This window comes from Lissotriton helveticus, chromosome 5_1 (genome assembly GCF_964261635.1).
Source record: "Lissotriton helveticus chromosome 5_1, aLisHel1.1, whole genome shotgun sequence".
Classification (NCBI taxonomy): domain Eukaryota; kingdom Metazoa; phylum Chordata; class Amphibia; order Caudata; family Salamandridae; genus Lissotriton; species Lissotriton helveticus.
The window spans coordinates 990,142,797-990,166,284 of NC_136065.1; the positions used below are offsets into that span (position 1 = coordinate 990,142,797).

The following is a 23,488-nucleotide window of genomic DNA, read 5'->3' on the forward strand; positions in this document are numbered from 1 at the left end:
ACCGAATCGGTATGATTCGGTAATTTAAAATCGGTAAATCTATTTTACCTACATCTGGGCCTAGATAGGCTAACCATGCAGAAATTCAGAACACCAAAGCACTCTGAGCTGGGAATCAATGTTTATTGTTGGATGTTTATTTGTCTTTATCCTCATCTTCTGGGAGGTGAATTCTGGGGCGCCCTATTTTCGTTGTTTTAACCAAGGTTTCCCAATTTGTTAGGAATTGTATTTAAATCGGCCTTATTCACGAGGTTTACAAAAACCGCACCAATATAATATATAAAAACAGCAATCCTAATGGAAATTTTGTAGGTATTAAATAAGAGTGACATGTTACACTTTTGTGCTAAATTTCACAGGGAGAAGGCTGACAATTCCACATTGTTCACCTAGGCAACTTTCACAGGAGACACACTATCTCGAACACCAGACATATTTACAAATATGCAGAACAAATATCTCTAGGCCACATTCATGCAGAAAATAATACAATATTGTCATCTTCATATTTAATGTTTTGAATAATTTCTTGGTTACACACAGATCAGTGTCTTGTGATGGTTAATCATGCGATCCAGTTCTGACCCATAAATTCCCACATCATTTTTCTTTTTGAACCTTCTGTTTGTTTCGATCTCTGCAGTAAGTCTTCCAAATGCAGTTTCACACTCTGAATGTTTCCCTTAAAATTGCTTCGAAGGTGCGACAAAGGCAAACCTGCCTGCGTCCGTCTGCGGCCGATTCGCAACCAGCGCCAGCCACCCTGCCCATTTCCTGGCAGATCACATTTGCAGGAAAGTGTACTTTAAGGATGACCTTTTATCATTGCAACTAGCCAATAAATCTAAAAAAACATGCATTACCCTCTACCCAGGAATGGAGGTAAAAAACCTAGTATGTCCAACTTGCCACTTCGCTCCTAATCCCCTTATGAAGAAAAACAATAATAATATTAATAACCTGGTATTTGTGAAGGGCAAACTGATCACTCCTAAGGGTCTCAAGGTGCTGTGGGCCGTCAGAGAGATTAAGCGAGCTATTGCCCAGAGTCACATGGTGCTGGGCTGGGCTGAGCTGCCGCCAGTGATCAAACCGTGATCCACGTGTTCCAGAGTCAGCTGCCATGCCCCCTGCGACACACTTCTCCCACAAAGCACCCTGCTATTACCCACTTCTAATGTCCAGCTAATAGCTCACCCTATTAAATGCACCCTCTTCAATGCAAGATCACTAGTAGAAACGTGTCATGAACTTAAAGATGTTATAGAGCAACATAATATAGATACTATGTTTGTAGTCGAAACATGGTCCAATGCTTCATCAAGACCTGAAATTCGCCATAGCTACCCCTCCCGGATACGCAACTTTTACACATGACTGCATTGACCGCAGATGTGGTGGACTCACAATTATTTCCAGGAATAACTTCTGCACTCTACTTGCACACTGCTCCAGCATAATCTCGAATATGAAGAGCTTGCTTTGAAGATAAAACTAGATGCAAAAATACTTTTAACGGAATACGTTTGTATATGCCTTCTATCATGAAGTCTCAATTCTTGGAAATATTAGGTTCCTATTTAGAAGCACGATTTTATACCACAAATTTCACTATTCTTGGTGATTTCAATTATCACTGGGAAAATTCCAGTGACTCAGAGGTCAATAGATAAATAGATAAGATGCCCATATTCGGGCTTAGACAAATAGTTAATAGTGTTTCACACGCAGCCGATCATACCCTAGACTGGATCTTTACAGATCAGCCAGCCCTTCATTTCCAGGAGGCTTTACCATTAGTATAGTCTGACTACTACGCCATACTATTTGACCTCCTCTCCACTAATCTGGCCAGTCCAACTGCATTTTTCACAGCATACAGCATCCAGCGGCCTTGTCACAAAATACATCCTGCCAGCTTAGTAAATTCCCTTCTGCCTCTGATTCCACTCCGACAACGGACCCTGATATGATGGCAGCAAACTACCACTCATGGCTAACTTAGGCCATAAATACTCTTGCCACAGCGATCAATTCAACCAGCTAAAGTAAAAGTCCCTCAGAACCTTGGTATTCTCCCAGTTTTAAAGAACATAAAAAGATTTGCCATAAGTTAGTTTGGAAGTGTAGACTGAACTATAACGAGGAGAACAAACTAATATAAAGGCAAGCCCTTAAAACGTAAAATCAATTATCTTTGTAAATAAATCTGCCTACTTCTCGGAACTAATTGAATCAACAAAATATTTGACTAAAGAATTATTTAAAAAGGTCAAAACCGTGTCAAGTACAGCCCAAAGTAAGCTGATTAATTTTGGTAAACAAAATTGTGATGCTCTAGCATTAGCTTTTTTTAACCTAAAGTACTCAGTGTTTTCTCAACCTTTTCCTCAAATACTCCCAAGCCATCTAACAACCATAGCCCCAACCAGAAATCGACACTCAATGCTGATTTTCTAACTTTACCCCCTTATCCCAAGAGCAAGTCAGGAACTGATTGTCTAACACTAAATCGGTCCCCCCCAAATGACCCATGACCACCCAAAGTGTTACATCTAGAAACCAAGGCTACTTCTGCACATCTTACACTCATTTTAATTACATTATTCACACAGTCATTTTTGCTAAATCATTAAAGAAAGCAGCGATTCTCCCCCCCTATAAAAAAGGCCACTCATCCAGCATCTGATCCCACAAATTATTGTCCAATATCACACATGCCTCTGCTAGCCAAAATACTAGATAAAGCTCTCAATCAGCAACTATCTGCTTTTATGAAGGAAAATAGGGGCATATTACCAAGCAATAGCGATAATTATCGCTTTTGCTTGGTTAGCGGGAAAAAAATATCGCCGAGCACCGAGGATTTTTACCACTAAGATACCTTGATATTATCAAGGTTTATCTCAAAAGCGGTAAAAATCCTGCGAAATGCATGAATATCGCTGAAAAATCAGCGATATTCATGCATTATCGTGACAATGCTCTTAGCCATGTTATCCACCTTCCATTGGATAACATGGCTAAGAACTGCTTTTAGCAGGCATTAGCTTTTGGAGATATTCGCGCTTAGCGCGAATATTTCCAAATGTTGTTAATAGGAGTTAGAGATGTTAGCGACTGTTTTCAGTCGCTAACATCTTGGCACGCCCACTTTGCATGTCATTAGCGATAATTATCGCTGACATGCAAAGTGGGCCCCTAAATGCCCGCTATCGCCTACAAGCTGTCGCTAACTGGTGTTAGCGACAGCTTGGTAATAGGGCGATAAAATTATCGCCGCATTTGCGGGAAAAAGTCCCGCTAATGCGGCGATAATGCCCTTGGTAATATGCCCCATAGTTTGTTAAATGATTCACAATTTGGGTTTCGGAGCCAGCAAAGCCCCGAATCGGCTCTCATAGTAGCTGCAGAGAGCATTAGATCTATCATTCACGGAGGATATGATACTGATACTGTTGGATCTCTCGTGGCATTTGATACAGTCAATCATTTCATTCTGACTAATTGCCTGTATGAGCTAGGAATCAGAGGTAAATCCTTCTTCTTATTAACGCCCTTTTTGGCGGATAGAGAAAAATACATTAATGTAGAAAAATCTGCTTCCACAACGTGGAACCTTCCTTGTGGTGTCCCTCAAGGGGCGTCACTAAGCCCCACCCTATTCAATGTGTAAATCAGCCCTTTGGTTAATCTTATCAGAACCTTTGGCTTCTCATTTGTCTCCTATGCAGACGACATGCAAATTGTGGTGTTTGTCACAGGACATTCGACCCACACGGCCTCTCAATGTCGCCACTGTATGGAAAATATTAACACTTGCGTGGTGGAAAACTGCCTGAGATTAAATTTGAAATCTGGGAGTCATTTTTGACCAAAAAACACTCCTTTGAGAAGCAAATCAATCACATAGCTTCCTCTGTTTTCTTTCTGTTGAAAACTCTGAGAAAAATTATACCATACATCCCCTCTAACCTTCAAAAATTGATTATGTCAGAACTAATTTTGTCCAAACTGGACTATTGCAAAGGTTTATATATCGTTTACAACAAAAAATGTTATCCAAACTTCAAACCTTACAAAATGCTGCAGCCTGTCTCATTTTCAGCCTCCCCAAATTTCATTCAGCATCCTTGGCATCAAACCAACTGCATTGGCTACCTACAAAAAAAGGATTGCATCAAGGCTTTGTGCACTTCCTTCAAGGCACTGCATAATATTGGACCAGTGGTCGGTAGTCAGCGTTTTCGCACGTACACACCTCCTAGACCCCTTCTTTTCCTCAGGCTTAAAAATATTTAGGTGCCCAAGTTCATTCTTGCCCTTTGGGGCGGCAAAAGCTTTGTGACCTGTACAACTAAACTGTGGAATTCTCTCCCCTTCGAATTGAATAATTCCCACAGCCTTTTACATTTCAGGAAAGCATTAAAAACCTGACTGTTCTAAAATAGAGGCCATATTGTACCTATCCCTCTTCGCTGATCTCCCCTACTCAAGGAAGCTCCAAGACATCCCAGGGTACACGAGCACTATACAAAACTCTACAACATAACATAACTGCCAGTATCCACTGTTTAAAGTATGTTCTGCTGCTTCATAGCTGGGTTGAGAACCTCTTGCCAGGTTATGTGTGAACATGGATACATTCTTGTCTATAGCAATATGCAGGCAGAACGAAAAATAATTTTGTCTGGCTCAACCTGCTTTCTGCACACGGGTAACACTGTCAAGGAGAGAACTCTTAATAAATTAGTTACGGCCTAGTGAGGCCTTATTGTTCAATTGAGAACTAAAAAAGAAATGTCCCCTCTCATTTTGGCTAACGTGAATCTGAAGTAATTTTATCTGTTGTTGCTCTTTGTGAAGATGTTGCAGAAAATACAAGCTTTGATTGTCCCGAAAAAGAAAATTTCCTATTTTTTCCTTGATAAAAAACACACATTTTCGAGCTATTTTGGCTGTATGTGGGTTTCTTTATGTATTTCAACTGTGGGGTTATTTTCCTGCGCCAGCCTTAATGTTATTCAAGTTTCCAACTACCCTGATGGAACAAGTTAAATACTCGTGTCTTCCCAGAGTCTCCCCTGAACATCATATGGATGTGGTAAGGTTAGCTTTCTTCTGGAAGAGGAAGAATGGGGTGGGGGAGATATTTCCATAAGTTGACTAGTTGCCTCTCTCTGACAAGTCAATGCAGAATGTTTTCACCAAAACAAAGAGAAAGCTTTCAGATTTCTAGATTCCCTTTGAAGTCTTTGAAAGAAGAACCTATTCTAGCTGTGAGGAGTCAAACTCAACGGAGAACTCTTCATCAATCTTGGTTGAAATCCCCACCTTGGAAATCCTAAGAAAGCTGTGCAAGGAGTTGGTCACCCTATGAGAGGCTCCCGAAGGGTGTCAGTAAAAGTGTGAGGGAGTGATGTGGGATCTCTAGTTTGGTTAGGAATTCCCAGCGAAATCTACATTTAATTTTTGGGAATATGGCATAAGGGAGGAGACTTTAACAGAACGGGGTCTATTGAAGCGGAAGGTGGATGTACTACAACATCAATGCCCTCCTCCCTGGAGTGGAGATACCCAATCTAGACTTGCATTATTGGTCTTTTGTGGACTCTGTCCCCAGAGTTATTGATACTGGCACCCCACCTCCTACTTGAGGACAGTAGAGGGTGAACTTGGTCCCTTGGATGTCTGTGTACATGCCCTGTATGGCGGTAACCGTGGAGGGCTAACCTTATATACCTGCTGGGTACAAATGCCTCATTGAAGTGGAGTTTGTCCTTGGGTGCTTCAGCAGTGTACAGTTGGGTGGGTGGCTGCCTTGGGAGAGTCCCTACTGCTAGTTCCACCTGCCACCCTATCGATATTTTCAATTATGTGCATTGTATATAGTTTTCCGTGTATTAAAGTACATTTGTTTTTAAACAAAAAAGACACTGGCTGGACATTGATTTAGTAAGTGCTGTTTGTTGCGTTGCTGAGCTCTGAATCTCTAGTTTTTCCTAATACACCTTTTATGTTAGACGAAGACAATGTAGATGACTAGCAAAATATTATGATTTATACAAAGACAGGAGCAAAAGTCTCCTGGAGTCTTTGGACGTTCAAAGTATGCCTAGTCCCCACACTCTCTAGTTGTCCCATTCCTCGCCTTGTAGTTGTATCACTTTTCTCATTCGCTCCTATTCTCACCTCCATCTTTATTTTATCCTCATCTGCCCCTCTTGTCTGTGGCAGACATCTCCTTCTCTGCCGCATTACTGTACTTTGGCTTCTCCTGTCCCTGTCCCTTCAAAAGATGAGAAATCTTTGCAAAAGCAATGACTTTACAGTCTCTGAAATATCTGTAAATGTGTGGTTACAGTTTAAATGCTCTTAGATGGGCCCTTAGAACTGTTGCAGCAGTTTCACAAAAATCTTTTTAAAAAAGCATGGACTCTTGCGACCTGCCTCATCATGCACTGTGTTACTGCCTAAAAGACAGACTACGGGTCGCAAACCATCTCAAAAATACATCAGTATTAGTAACACTACTCCCACTAACGTAATTTTTCCCCATTTTTGTTTGTACCTCATCCCCAGCGTTTGCACAGAGAATTAAAGTAAACTGCACTCATAGAATGTAATATTCACGAGTGTTCTCGCCGGCTGTGCAGTTGTAGGCGCTATCCCCTCCGACTCTGCGAGGCCCCCTTAACTTTGGGCCCCAAACTGCTCTGACACAACATTGGGTGAATTGGTAGTGTCGCTTTTGATGCTCGGGTGGTAAATGTTCTCAGTGTAACAGAAGCTTGAAAAATCTATTTTGGTTTATTTGTACACCTGCACTCAGTGCAATTTCAGTAATAAATGTTGGGTTTTGTTCCGATAATAACGGATATTTCTGTGTACTCCCAGACCGAATAAAGTGACCACCCTTTATTCTTTCCCTGACTGTTTTAACGCTTGCGGGTGTGGGATGAATAGCCGCGATACAGCCACGGACGCTTGTAATGGTGAATATAATTACGGTTGCAGACACTGTATATTTTTTTCCGCAGGAATGGTGTGACTTATGAATTGTGTAACCCCTGTCAAGAGTTCACTTGAACACGGTGTCTTACACTGTTTCTCTCTGTAGAGTGTTGGTGACACAATTAACCTAAGTGTAGATGTAACACCTGAAAGATTCATTTCACAATTCATCTACATCTCTTTTCCCGTCATCATATACTTAAATTGCAAATTCCTGTGAACTGTAACCCAGTGTCGTATGGCTCTTGATTCTACATTTCCCGGTGGATTTTTTCCCTTCAAATGTGTCAAACCTGCAGCATGTGGCTGTTAGCAGAAGGTATGGCTGCATTAGTCCTCGTGCTAATCAGGTATTAGAATACCTGATGGCTCCTTTTCAAAATGTTTGCAATAATAATTCACAGCGGAATTATTTATAGAATTATTCCATTTGAAAGAGCATACATCAGCGAAAAAATGCCTTTTATTAAAAAGGGAAAACAAGAATAAGAACAAAAATATGGAATAGTAACATACTATTCCATAAACCGGCTATTTGTGAAATCTATCATGCTAACATTGCAGAGCTTTGCTAACTCTTTGAAATGCTCTGAGACTGAGCGTTACAACAAATAAAGAGCTCCCTTTCCCTGCTTTTCTACAAAATGGCGCTGTGCCTCTGTACACGCTACAGTGGAGTATTCACCTGTCTCATTCTAAACTACAAAGTCTAAAGTAGGAAACCAAAAGGAAATTTTCTATTTACAACCAATGTTCATTAAAACAGGAAAAACAATCAAAAACAGGAAAAACCCCGAAGTCTAGAGTCTATTCATTTGTCTATTTTATTTGCTAAAAAGAATATAGCTATTACACATGTCAAACCATAACAAACATTTCATTTCTCATATATAAAACAGCTAGTTGAGTACAATTAAAAACAAATATATTTTTATAAAAAGTTCTGAGACTGAGCGTACACACAAAATATCACCAGTTTTCTAGTGAAAACTAGTTTCATATACTTCAACATATTTTGAGGCTTCACGTATCTATTACACTTTTTATGTTCAATCTTCCATTAATATTGTCTTTACTCCTTGACAAAATAATCTGTTCCTTTAAATTAAAACGCTTATATTTTGGTGTACTTTGAGCATATACAAAAACACAGAGGAGGCTTCTTCAAAAAGGACATATCCTTTCTCAGCCTGAATGATTTTACACTTAATTTGCAAGTTGATTACAAAATCGCAGGGCAGTAGAAACTAATGGAAAACAAGAAGTCCTAAAAGTGACTTCTCAGTCTTAACTTTAGCTCTACCCTGAATACTGTTTATGAAATACAGTGGGCAGAAACCCGAGAGGGCTATGCTAGTCCTAAGTAACTGATATAGCTTCAAGCAGACCGGCTAAAACGCTAATATAACATTCCACCTAATTAGGGTAAAACGTTGTAAATTAAGCAGGAAGAACCAGAAAGAAACTCACCAGAATGATGGAATATAAGCCATTAATAGCCTTGAACCACTTCATTGTTTCAATGCAGCCCTCAACACTCCAGCCAATGTTCTAGTATAGTATTATAGTGTGCTGTAGAGGGGTACAACGGTTGTTGATGGCCTTCTTCCCGAGTTATAGGCCCGATCTGCATGTGATTGCCTTTAACACGTGAGAGGGACTTTAAAACCTGTTATGCGGTGGCCCAGCATCTTTAACAATCAGTACAGCCTGAATTAGAAAGCTTGTAAAGCTGTTAGAATATTTCACCCACTGAGGATATAATGTTCTAAAGTAAATAGGGAGAAACAGAAAGACAAGCTTTGTCATTTTGAGGAGGATGATCTATAAAGCCATTATTTTTCATGAGTCTCTCGACTGATTTCAATGCATCTCTCAGAAGTCTAATGTTCTAATGTGGCTACATCCCCATTTTAGACCCTGATTTTGGCCCACCTGGTACTCAATCTGATCTAAATCCCAGTGGAAGACAGCTGGATATTGCTAAATCTGTGAAGAAAGTTGTCTTGGCACTGTCCCGAGTGAGTACACGGAGGGAGTTTGCAGATGCACTGAGGCAGAGGTTCTTTCTGTAGGGTTGACCCCATTCCGGGGTTCCCACTTGAGAATGCAACAACTACCATCAAGAGAGACCCTCGTAATCAGCTCACCACATTCTCTCTCAAAGACTTCAATTAGGGTCCTAGTGAGAGGGTGTGAGCCCACTGCTAGGATCCTGGTCCAATTCCTACCAGAAGACTTTGTAGAATTAGCGCTGAAAAACACCTCTGGATGGCTCCCAGACACTATTCATAAGGATCATCTCTTTTGCTCAGCAATACTTGAGTGGAGCAAAATAGTAGATTCAGTCCCATCAGAGGTATATGCCTCTACAATGCCAGTGAGTTCATCCATGTTTTTCCCTATTGCTGGACCAGGGCGCTGAGCACCAGGCGGAAAGCATTTTCTTACTGTGTTTCTGAAGAAATTATTTTTAAAACTGTAAATTTAAATCTGAAAAACCTTCCCTGCACCACATTTTAGAAACTGCAAAAGTGATCTAGAAAAGACATTCCATCAACCAACCAGAAGAGGGACTCACTCCTCTCACTTTGTATTTTTTTTATCAAGACTAAAGAGAATCTTCCTCCCTAACATCCGTTTGTAAGCTTTGGGGCTGTCATTCCTATAACTAAGTTTGATCTACCCCTCCCTGTGCATATAGTTATTAAACTGAAGTGGAACTCTTCTATTTTTATCAATTGTCAGCATAGAGGCTGACATTTTGCCACATAAATAATCAGCTCTCATAGAGGATACAATTAGAATAGCCCTTCCTCATCTAAAAGCCATACTCTCGAGGTTGAAGTGATAACGGTCTCTGCTTACCCGAAATCCTTGCTCACACCTTTGGTCTAAAGGAATTTGTTAAGTTTTACACAAACTGAAGAAGACCCCCCCATCATTTTCGCTGGTTGTTATTAATAAAACTGAAGAAAGTATCCCATTTTTTGTGCACTTGGGGCTAGATGTAAGAAACGTCCGATGTGTAAGTCGCAAATTGCGTCATTTTGCCACTCGCAAATTGGAATTTACAGCGATGTCTCAGACAATGTTTGCGATTCCTAATGGGGTCGCAAATTGCATGCCTCATTAATATGCATATTAGAAAGAGCTAGTGCTCCCAGGGATGGTGGCCTGCCGGGGATCAGCAGACCACCATGTTTGTGACTGATTTTTAAATAAAGCGGTACAAAAGTGGGTGGTGATGGACGGAACATCTGAACCAATCAAACACTCACACCCAGTCAACCGATCTGGGTTTAATCCATCACCGTTCTTTAGCCCACTCTGCCACCCCAGTTCAGACATGGCCATATGCAAATCAGTCTGACCCTGTGCCTCATGGGAACAGTCAAGCCCGAACGGCCAAGCCATGCCTTCCCTGGACTGGAAACAAGCTTCCTAGGACCGGTTTCTGGCATTTCAGCCGTCTTTAGCCAGGCTTGCTTGAATCCAGTGGCAAAGTGAGCAAGGGACTCACGTCTGAGCATACCCTGCCAGCTTATGGCGAACAAAGCTGTACAAAAGGGGGTGGTGATGGATGGAGCATCTGAACCAATCATACACTCACACCCAGTCAACAGATCTGGGTTTAATCATCACCGTTCTTTAGCCCACTCTGCCACCCCAGTTCAGACATGGCCATATGCAAATCAGTCTGACCCTGTGCCTCATGGGAACAGTCCAGCCCGAACGGCCAAGCCATGCCTTCCCTGGACCGGAAACAAGTTTCTTAGGACCGGTTTCTGGCATTTCAGCCGTCTTCAGCCAGGTGTAGCATTTTCAGTTCATACTTATCTATTTCATTTCCCTTTTAAGATTATTTACATTGTGTTTCCCTTTTAATCTGCTGTTCATTTGTTCTGTGCATATGCCTGTGTTGGAAGATTCCACTTTAGAATTGTTTATCTGTAAATGTTTTGTACTGGCATTTCCTGCTGGGACTTGAAGAAGAGAGTACTGTGCTATTACCATTAAACCAGTACCTACAAACTTTGGATTATTTGACTTATTTACTACAAATTTTTTATGAAGAAATAAGTGCCACTTAATGTCAGGGAAGAACTCGGAATGCTCTTAAGGAGATGTTAGACAATGGAGTAATAGAGGAAGTTGAATCCTCTGAATGAGTTTCTCCAGTGGTTCTTGCCCGAAAACCAGATAAATCTTCCAACACATGCATGTGCACAGAACAAATGAACAGCAGATTAAAAGGGAAACACAATGTAAATAATCTTAAAAGGGAAATGAAATAGATAAGTATGAACTGAAAATGCTACACATTTCCCCCCTTAAGAAATTTAATGACACAAGGAAATACATTTAGAAACACGTCTGGCATTCCAGACTTTACCATCTTGTGTAACAACACTGTTACGGTTTACCTTCACAATTTTGATTGGTTTACTAAATTTGACATCACCTTTAGAGACAAAGCCTGGTTTACGAATTCTCACCCAATCACCACACTTAAACATTGGTACTTTAACCTTCATCCGAACATCATAATTGCTTTTGATCTTATCTTGTTTAACTTCAACTTTACGAGCTACATCTGTAACATCAACTTTAACTTCATGAGAGATAGTGCTCTTTTTAAACCACCACGGACACAATTTAGATGTGGGATAGATTGAGGGGTTTTACACATGTTATTAAACTCAAACAAGGTGTTGTTCCTGTGGTACAAAAACTTAGAGGAGTGCCACTTAATGTCAGGGAAGAACTGGGGAATGCTCTTAAGGAGATGTTAGACACTTTTAAAATTACAGTTATCAGCAATTCACCAAGGATATTCCGAAAACGTTAAAACAGTTCCAAAATTAGAAACTGTTCTGTGATATTGCTGCGATGAAAAGTTGCCGTGTTGTTATGGCAACTCAAAATGGCCGCCAATGACGTAGTACGCCGTCGCGTAGTGATGCAATGCGTTCGCTCGTAGTCCAGCAGTAGTAGAAAGGATTCTATAAGCACCAACGCAGAACACGCAACTTCAAAAAGCGCCACGCGGGGCCAACGCAAAAGGTTTGAAAAATGCTTGAAAGTTTCCAAAATTCATAATATCACGAGAAATGTCCATAAAAAATCCTTGTTTTTACTCCAATATCATTTCGGCGGTTTTACCGGATGTTGTTCACTTTAAAGCGCTGTAGGATGAAAATCTCCTCACGCCTGCCGAAATAAAGGTTTAAAAGTACGTGAAAAACTCGTATTCACAAGCCAACTTCCCATGTGAAATTAGCAATCACATGTACATACTGTTGTCTTAGAAAGTAATCAAAATGCAAATCTTGTAATCCAACCAAAGGTTCAATAATTCACCAATTCTCCAAATATGTACCACTCCTGTGCTGCAAGTAGAGTAGATAGGTACTGGTCATCCTCGTCGTCAAATTTGTAGTAAATAAGTCAAATAATCCAAAGTTTGTAGGTACTGGCTTAATGTTAATAGCACAGTACTCTTCTTCAAGTCCCAGCAGGAAATGCCAGTACAACACATTTACAGATAAACAATTCTAAAGTGGAATCTTCCAACACATGCATGTGCACAGAACAAATGAACAGCAGATTAAAAGGGAAACACAATGTAAATAATCTTAAAAGGGAAATGAAATAGATAAGTATGAACTGAAAATGCTACACCAGGCTTGCTTGAATCCAGTGGCAAAGTGAACAAGGGACTCACGTCTGAGCATACCCTGCCAACTCATGGCGAACAAAGTGGTACAAAAGGGGGTGGTGATGGACGGAGCATCTGAATCAATCAAATACTCACACACAGTCAACAGACTTAAAACAGACAAATGAAACGTTTCTGTTTCATTTTTTTAGGGCAGGCAGTGGTCCCTGGGACACTTGCTTGCCCATAAAAAATTTATTCGCATCCCTTCACAAAAGGGAGGTGTCCCCGGGGAACTCCTTCCCATTTGCGAGAGGCTTACCACCGACTTGAAGTAGGTGGTAAACAGCGAGTGGTTTGCAACAGCAAATGTGGTCGCAAAACAATGGTATATTCCATTGTGACTCGCTATTAGGAAGGGGCCCCCCCTTCCTAATAGCGAGTCGCAAACACTATTTTGCGAGTCACAACTCACAAAATAGCCCTTTTTTGCAGTCGTAGATGGGCCGATTCCCGTTTGAGACCCCATAAAATGGTCATACATCTGGCCCATAATGATTAATTCCAAAGAAACTCCTGCCATGGTATTGTCTCAGACTAACCTATTTTGCCACAAGAAATGAGCCATCAACAGATGATAAAATAAAATACATTTCTTCCTTGCTCACTTAGGGCCTGACTTACATCTTAGCAGATCTGGTCCTGCCGTCACTTTTTAAACAGTTTCACCGCCTGCCTACTTGGCAGTCCACCCACTTGATTTAGATGTTAGATGTTGGTGAGTCTATGGATGAAAGACCATCCGTGTGACACCGACTCTTCCAGGATTTCCCTCCCGCGACAATGGCACCATAGGCCAAAGCAGTTGTCTGAGGGAGTCCAGCCAGGATTACCGTTAGTTTAATCACGATGTGCCTTTCTCTCGGGACAACTGTGACTGGGATACCTTCATACTTGAGTTGGCAGATTGGAAGGAAATTGGATTAAAATGTACCTTTTTACTGTTTCCAACTTCAATTTCTGTCTTGAACCCCATTGTCCAGGTCAGTCTTTTTCTGCTACACCACTAATAAACCCCGTTGTCGCCGGGATCACACTTAAGTTATATACGTGTCTTACGATGAATCGTGTGTTCACATTTCGTTAAACCTCATATATTTCTACATTTCCCTTACATGCAATTTTATTCTGATGGGTAATGCACTAGTGTTCATTTTACAACTTAGCATTTTAAAATGAACATACCTGTATTGCAACATTTTTTTCATTGCTGTGGTGGTTGTTGGTGTTGTTTTTTGTGGTCCATGCAGGTGTACATTCAAATTATGTGTATGTAATATGTGTGCTATGCTATATTTACAAAAAGGGGTATGATATGATACATTATCTGATTACATTTTTTAACTAAACCCAGCATGCATATGTAGTGACACATTGTAAAAGTGGTACTTACCAGCAATGTTCCCTCTAATTTTTTTCCTCTGTGTGTGGCAGAGTAAGGTCTCTGTGCGCTGCAGCCAAGGCTATGTGCCCCAACAACCCGACCGCTCTTGAAGACCATGGCTTTAAGTGGGATGAAAAAACTGGGTGTCTCTCAAAGGGGCATGACTGATGCAATTAAGGGTGTGGCTTAAAAGCAATTGAGCTAAAAATCTGTGCTTAGCATAGTGTGCCACCCAACTGATATTTTGCTTCTTCTGTCATTGCATCAGATATTTAATACAAGTAACATTACACCTACAAAAAGCCAGGACTGTTAGCATTGTCAACGGTTGTTTGTGGCATAAAGTTATATATAATATTGATAATGCTTCTGCTCTTGTGGTAGAGGTTGTGGCTTAATGCTCGAGCTACTGACTTAGGGGATGGGTTTTGAGTCTCGGGTAGATTAACATCCTGTGATCCTCTGCAAATCAATTAATCTCCCCATGAATACAAATAATGAAATAAATCATGTAAATCGCTCCAATAACATTGGGTTGAGTTAGCACTATATAAAACTTGCTGCATTTCTTTTCTAAATGCAGGGCTGATGGTTTGCCTTTTGAAAGAATTTATGTTAAATGCAGCCCATGACGGACGCTGTGATCAGGGGAGCAATTAGACCCAAACATTTGTGGAAATACATGGGGTATTTGTGTGGAAACTAGTGCCCTAGCCTTGTGCTGCACCTGCCTCACCCTGCTATGCAGAGTTTAGCTGCTATGCAGAGGTTAGCTGCTGTTCTAAAAGAACCACGGCGCCAGTCATGCTCTGCAGACTTTTTGGGAAACAGAGGTAGTGAAAACTAGGCCTCCGGTCTTGCGTTACACTTGCCTCACTCTAGTGTGATAGGGTTAGCTGCTGCGCAGGGTCTAGCATTTGTGCAGAGTTTAGCTGCTGTACTAAAGAGAGAAGGGCACTAGTTGTGCTCAGTGGACTTGTGTGGAAAAACAGGTGGTGAAAACTAGTGCTCAGTCTTGCATTGTACCTCTCTCGCTCTGCTGTGCAGTGGTGAGTTGCTGTACAGGTTTTAGATGCTGTGCTAATGGGACCAGGGAGCTAATAGTGCTCTGTAGGCTAGTGTGGAAACAGAGGTAGTGGAAAATAGTACTCCTGCCTTTCGCTGCACCTACCGCACTATGCTATGCAGAGCATGAGGTAGCTGCTCTGCAGGAGTTAACTGCTGTGCTAAGGAGGCCAGTGCACCAATTACATGTTCTGCAGACTTGTGAGGAAACAGGTAGTGAAAACTATTTCTCAGCTTTGTACTCCACCTACCTCGCTTTGCTGTGCAGGAGTTAATTGCTGTGCTATGGGGACCAGGCCACTAGTCGTGCTCACAGATATGCATGGAAATAATAAGGAGTGCTTGTGTGTCAAAAGAGAGGTATCCAATAACCAACCACTGACCACCTCATCCCAGCCCTTCCAGTGAACTAGAGTTGCACCTACATGTTGTGTGACCGAATGGGTTAACTATTGAAGTGCTTTTAGCCCTATGGGCATTTCAGCAAGTTTAAAAGCATAACTTGTGTTTTAAACTTGCTGCATTTCTTTTTTTCTTTTTTTTTAAAGACACTGTTTGATTTTATTTAGCTCCGTCTTTTGAGAATCAAAAGAAGAACACAATCAATTTGTCTTTGACTCCACGTTCTCTCCTCCTCCCAAATCCCCTCTGTTCAAAGCCAGGTGATGCTTGGGTTTTGTAGACAACATCAGTGAGGATGACAAGTAAAAGAAGAAAAACAGCAGGGCCATGAACAATAATAATATTAACAGATATAAGTTCCTTTTGACGCTGCAGGCTCCTGCTTGGGGATTTAGATGGAGATGAAAGGCTTTATATAGTCATCTGCACCACGGCCTTGTTACCAACTGCATATGGCGCCAAATAATGGAGCGTTTGCGTGCTGAGGTGGTATGCCTTTTTATGTTTTACTTAGGCGGCCTATATTCAATCTTCCTGCTCTTCAATACGGACCACTTATCTCTTCAAATAGTACTCCATGGGAATAAGGATTGCACCAATCATCAAAATCTTCAGTCCCAAGCGCTTGTGCTGGTCATGTTCTGGCTAAGCTGCCCACCTAAGGAATGTGCCTACATCCATAGCGACCTGAGACATGGTAGCTGTAGTGCCATCATCAAACTCCAGGATCTCATTGTAAATAGGCGGTGCCATGCCAATAGCCTGGCCAGGAAATTAGGGTTTGTAATGCAAGCCATATCTTTGGTGACCCCTGTGGGAGCAAAACAGTACCCAGTCAAAAGAGAGAAGACGTAATCCTCACCACTGTGCCTAGCATTGACATTGTAGCTCAGATCAGGGGGCAATGCCCCATTGTTCGCTGTCCGGGATGCCTTCGCATTAGGATATGGCTTGGGGAAGTAATCAGACAGCTTGCCTGGCCGGGTAAACCTATCTCCAGTTCCATCAGGGTTGTCTATCACTTCACACTCCTCTGCTAAAGGCTTTGCTTCCGCTTCTGTGTAACTGACTTCCACCAGATTTCGGGAGGCCAGGTATTCCATGCTGTGGCAGGCAGCACACACCAGTTTGTATACCTGGTAACCACGACTAACACTGCTGTGATCCAAGGCAGAAAAAAGGACCTTTCTGGCTCCAAGGATACTTTGGAGGATGCAGCTCTAAAACACTGGCTTTTAACAATCTGTGTAGAGCCAAGGGCTAAGCCAACCCCTCCAGCAACAAGCATGGACCGGGCCACCTTTTGGCCTCTGGACAGACTGGAAAAAGGACATGGAAGCCCTGGGCTGCGAAGACCAGGCCGCCCCGCCCCCAGTGACCCTCTGTACCGAGCTCCGCGCTGCTAGGCTGACCACCACCACCCTAATCTTTGGCTTTCCCGTGACGTAAGGACTCTTACCTTGCATTTCTTTTCTTTATGCAGTACAACTGCGGGGCTGATTGCAGGCCTTTTGAAAGTATTTATGTTAATCACAGCTCCCATCAAGGGTGGCATTTAACAAATACTTTCAAAAGGCAAACAATCAGCCCCACAGCAGCGCTCTCTTTAGAAAAGAAATGCAGCAAGTTAAAAAGCGTGAACTTGTGCTTTCAGGTGATTGTTTGTAGACTTGCTGCATTTCTTTTCTAGAGAGAGCGCTGCTGTGGGGCTGATTATTTGATGTTTGAAAGTACATATGTTAAATGCAGCCCTTGATGGGCGCTGTGATTAACATAAATACTTTCAAAAGTACCATAATCTGCCCGGCAGCAGTGCTCTAATTAGAACAGAAATGCCACGGGATGAGCATTTTCTTCCTTTCGGAGCAGAAATGCTCATCGGGATGTGCTGTGTGTGCGCGCTTCACACACAGCACTGCACGCTCGGGAGAACAGAGGTGCACGGCCGCCCAGGCGAGCACCTTGCTGGGAACAATGCTTACCAGACTTTACTCCACCAGGGACTCACTCTGTTAAGAAATAGCCACTAGGACAATGTCAGAACAACAAGGAAATCTAAATTGGCTTGGCAGTGTCGGAGTACTGTTAGATAGCAATGGAGTCCACGGCATCGACAGAGGTGCACCATCTATGTGATGGTAAACAGTCCGTCGAAGTGGATGGAGGTTCAGCCAGCTCACATCTAAATATGGCGGGGGCCCAATGGAGTACTTGTAACCGCCACCACGGAGAGACGATGGAGGTCTCATCAAAATCTAAATCAGGTTCTTAGTCTTGATCCAGGCTCTTATGAACCATGACGACTACCTTTTTGAAGTAAGTATTGTTATATTTACAGAGGATAAAGTCATAAAAATCCTACATTTCTAGATCAATCTAAAGGCCATGGATGTAGTTGAGCCTTGTTGCCCTGTTTTTCTGCGTAATCCCTGAAGATTGTTAATTTAACCAATCCATTCCTCAATTACAATTTTTCAAAGCCAGTCTTAACTCCTTAAAATCATCTACCCCATAAACCTCTCAAAAAATGACAATACCACATGTCGGAAGGAGCTGTTCATAAACCTACAAAGTGTAACTTGCACAATCAACATTTAATATGGTTAAAAACTCTAGGGATCATCATCCACCAAACTCTAAGAGGAAGTCTAAATCTCAATTTATAACAATTGTACCATTATGATTGAAGTCTCAGAAACTAACCAGAGAACGGTTGGCCTTTAATTCCATTTGCTACTAAACATTAAAAAAAAACATGAAATCCACACAAGCTGAAAGACTCAGCTCTGTTTCACAGCATTTGAAAATCTCCCTTTACAATTTCTCCCTTAATGCGGCAACTCCCATACATAATACCCAGAGGATCATTCCACCTCCCATAACCCCATGCTTTGTTCTCTCCCAATCTCTCCTACTCGGGTTAAGTCTGGTTTCAAAAATACTACCCAAAACTTTCACACAGATGTTAGGACTTTCCCTTCCACCTGGAGGTTACTTTCTCTAGGGTCTCATCCTCTCCCCGTAAAAACATCTAAATATCCCCCAACACTAAACCTCTAAGCCATCACAGATGATACCTTTCCCTTTATCACCACTATCCCCTTTTCTCCCCCAATCTCACATAACAACAACTTAAGTGTTCTTCTGTTTCTAGCCATTTGTTCAAACATTACTAAAACTAACTAGCAATCAATATAGTCTTAACACCATATGGCACCTAGTGCATGTTGTGGTCCTTCTCATAATGCTTTTGATATGCTTTCATCCAATAATAATATCTGGAACAAACTATATATCCTGAGAAGACTTTATGTAATATATTTAGATTTGAGAACCAGAAGCTCCTTTTTTTAAAACAATTGTAAGGACCCTCACCTCTTTCTTGTCTCTGCTTCTTGGAGAAAGTGCTGTCTTTGACTCATGTCCATCCTTTCCCAGAAACAACAAAGATCTTTCATGAAAAATAGCTCTTAGCTATTTCTAAGAAGAAGACATTGAATCTCTATAGGGGTCATCTTTCTCAAACCACCTGCCACTGAACTTCAATTTAATTGAAATTAGAGAAGGCAAAGGGAAGCAAATACCTCTCTATTACTTGAAAAATTCAAACTTCAAGAATCTCATGTCTGTTCTGATCACACCATCTAAAATGACCATATCCTTAGAAACCAAACTCGAAAGCAAACAGCAAAAATGCTACAAAACACTGCACATAGAATAATGATACTATCAAAACCCACAATATTGACTGATATCCCATTCTTTTCAGAAACATGGCTAGATGATTCTTCTACCCCACTGGTTAATTTAATGGTGCCCTAATTTCCTTATTAATTATTTAGATCAAGGGACAACCCTGCAGGTGGGATGACAGTCATCCAGAGAAACTCAATTCATCTCACTCTCAATTTAGAGCTGATAAATACTCAATATTCAAATGGTTGGGTACAGAACTCCATGATGCCTACAAAAATCCCACCATGGTTCACACTATCTTCTACCCCCGTGTCACAATCAAATGTTCATACAGCTAATGGACCAAATCATAAAAAATCTCTTGTCTTCAATGACATCTTCTTAGGAGACTTCAACATCTACTGGAATGACATAATGGACTTTCACCTAGCCCAACTGAGACACTTTCTAAGCAGCAATGATCTAACACAAATATGCACATGGTGAAAGCACTTGAAAGGATCTACTATTGACATCCTGAATCCTAAAGAAAGGGTAATATCAATTGACTCCCTGTTTGTAGTCAACTGGTCAGCCCACTACTTTATTCTTTTCTACCTAACCAAAGAAAGAATTAATTCCAAAGGCCAAAATTATAGACCAAAACAATGGATCAGAAACATTAGACAAATGATCATGAATGAGCTCTCAGCAAAAATTACGTCTAAACCCATGAATGCGATATGAACAATGAGTCACTTGACCAATTATTACAATAAATCCAAGTTCAATATAATCAAATAAATGGATCCCTTGAAACTTAAAAGGCAATCATACAGTAAGGATTTAAATGAAGGGAGAAGGTCATTCCTAGTAGCTGAATGCAGGTTGATGCTAAATTAATTATCTGTGTATCTGGCAATACTCCACACAAAAATCAAAAACAAAATCTTTGACACAAAAGCCTATTTCTCCAGATCTCAACTAGACCAAGCAAGAAACAGTCCTAAAAAAACTTTACACATCATAAAGCAACAAACAGGTCCTACATTGAAATTAGGGATCAACGTCTCCAAAGAATGGTGTGAGGAGAAAGCTAAATTGTTTGCAGTAAAGAAAGAAATAATTGACTCGACTTCCAAGAATCACATTAGACAGAGCATCCCTCAGTACATCCCCAAAATGCAATGCATGCTGGAGCGATTTCAGAGATGTCAATAAAGGTAAGCTCATCAAGATGATAGTTAAGGTAAAACCTGCCACACACTTCACAAACCCAATCCCATTCCCATTCCCCTAATCAAAGGGGTCAGGATGACAATCTCCACTTACTAAGTTCCAAACTGTCTAAAGCAGGACAGGTAACAACACTTTTGAAAAAAAGAATAGGCTGTCCCAGACGATCTGAACAATTTTTACCCAATAAGTTATCTAGAAAGCTGTGTCATATTCTAGCTCAACTCTTACACTGTTGATCACAACCTACTAGATGATTTGAAATAAGATTGCAGAGTGGCCCTAACACTGTAGCAGTCCATCTAGAAATAATGGACTACAACTTTAGTATCTTGAACATGGGAGACTCTTGCCTACTCAGATCCTATTACCTTTCCATTGAATCCATCAAAGTCAATCACAAATTCCTAGTAAACACTTCCAAGGAGAGAACGGGGAATGGGGACATGTACAGGGATGTGTAAGCTTGTTGCCTCATACTTGGAAAACGTATCTCAATAAATCAAACTGAACAAAACCATCTAGCCAGAATCCAAATAATCAATGAGCACCTCAAGGTTCTAAACTATTTCAAATTCGTTTCCACATTTACATAGAACATCTAACACAATGGTCCAATCTCTCCTGTAATCTCTACATGGATTGTGCACAACTCTATCTAAAAGTGTTTTCTTAAAAAGACCTAATCATCCTAGAGTAAATCCTAAAGAATATAAAATCCAGGCTATATTTTAACCACTTGAAACTAAACTTGCTGTTGATGACATTCATCCTCATCTTCCCCCTCATAGATCCCACCATGTCCAATATGAGCTGGACTCTCTATATATTCCAAAATACAAGCAGCAAATCATTGACTGCAGAAATCTCTCTGCATAACACTCAACTAGAAATTGAATATCTTGGCACACATAAACTATAAAGATTGCACTACTTGAACTTAGACTTTTTACGAACATCAACCCTATTATCCTATGGTCAGAATTTGAAATGTGATACAATCCCTAGTCAACTCTAGACTTGATTACGGTGCTACACTTCTCACTGGTAACCCAAAAAACATAGCTCAAATGAAGGCATTCCTAAATGCTGTAATTAGATTATTCTCAGGATGCTTGGATCACATTAATCCAATGTTCATCTCTCTCAACTGGCTATTCACTGAGACTCGAAGCATTTTCAAAATGGCCTGCATTACACACAATGCTTTAAATTGTGGATCCCTGAAATAACTGTCTCAAACACTAGCCATATCCAGTGGTGGCTGCTGCCTTCACAGTGCCAAAGTCCTACTTCTATAACCACCAAAGTTCAAGAATAAATAACCTTCTCAAGATATTTCTCTGGAAGTGCATCTAAAAAATGGAACTTGATTGCCACAGAGATATACAAAGACGCTTTACTCATTACTTTAAAAAATAACTTAAAACTCTTTCTGTTCCATAAATACCTACTTAATTGAGGCTTATTTCTCTTTCACTTTGTGAATAGAATCCAATTTCCCTCCCATTAGTTGTAGCATATTTACATTTTAACTCCTGCTAAAATATCTCTTGGCCCTTGATTGCTTTAACATTTCGAGTTGTTATTATAAAGGTTGCTGATATCTCTGGGTTATGTAAGAACTGCATACAACTGCAAAATAATCAACAACAAAAACACATCACAACCTCAGGAGTATAGAAAAGCCAATATAATGGGCATTGCAGCAATGAAAACAAAATAAGGTTCACTTACGGGACAAACTTTCGAAAATGTTTTTTGTTTTAAATGTATTGGACATTTGGAACAATAGCTCCAAATCATATGAAAATGAGGGTTGAGGTTGTAAGAGTGAATGGAATGATTCTGCATGTTTTATTTTGTAACCTGAGGTTTTTTCATTGTGAAACCGATGTTTAGCAATGTTTAACAATCTTGGGGCCAGAAAGAAAATGCTTGCGCCACTCAATCTATGTAGTACAAAAGGGGGTGGTGATGGACGGAGCATCTGAACCAATCAAACACTCACACCCAGTCAAACGATCTGGGTTTGATCCATCACCGTTCTTTAGCCCACTCTGCCACCCCAGTTCAGACATGGCTATATGCAAATCAGTTTGACCCTGTGCCTCATGGGAACAGTCCAGCCCGAACTGCCAAGCAATGCCTTCCCTGGACCGGAAACAAGCTTCCGAGGACCGGTTTCTGGCATTCCAGCCGTCTTCAGCCCGGCTTGCTTGAATCCAGTGGCAAAGTGAGCAAGGGACTCACGTCTGAGCATACCCTGCCATACTTATGGCAGCCAAAGCGGTACAAAAGGGGGTGGTGATGGACGAAGCATCTGAACCAATCAAACACTCACACCCAGTCAAAAGAACTGGGTTTGATCCATCACCGTTCTTTAGCCCACTCTGCCACCCCAGTTCAGACATGGCTATATGCAAATCAGTCTGACCCTGTGCCTCATGGGAACAGTCCAGCCCGAACTGCCAAGCCATGCCTTCCCTGGACCGGAAACAAGCTTCCGAGGACCGGTTTCTGGTATTCCAGCCGTCTTCAGCCCGGCTTGCTTGAACCCAGTGGCAAAGTGAGCAAGGGACTCACGTCTGAGCATACCCTGCCACACTTATGGCGGCCAAAGCGGTACAAAAGGGGGTGGTGATGGACGGAGCATCTGAACCAATCAAACACTCACACCCAGTCAAAAGATCTGGGTTTGATCCATCACCGTTCTTTAGCCCACTCTACCACCCCAGGCTAAAGAACGGTGATGGATTATACCCAGATCTGTTGACTGGGTGTGAGTGTTTGATTGGTTCATATGCTCCGTCCATCACCACCCCCTTTTGTACCACTCAATCTATGTAAACAGAAACTTGGGACTTCCAGAACAGTGGTACTTGCAGACGTCAATTCTCATGCAGCAGTGCACTTCAAGATTCTACACAGTTATTGTCACAAAGGTCCCTGTGGGCAATGATCTGGAATTTTCACTTTATAGAGTC

At 41.2% G+C, this 23,488-nt stretch overlaps 1 pseudogene; it reads right to left on the minus strand.

Moving 5' to 3' along the window:
* Nucleotides 1–16,096: 16,096 nt before the first annotated feature.
* LOC144752580 (cytochrome c1, heme protein, mitochondrial pseudogene) lies at nucleotides 16,097–17,056 on the minus strand (annotated as a pseudogene).
* Nucleotides 17,057–23,488: the final 6,432 nt, after the last annotated feature.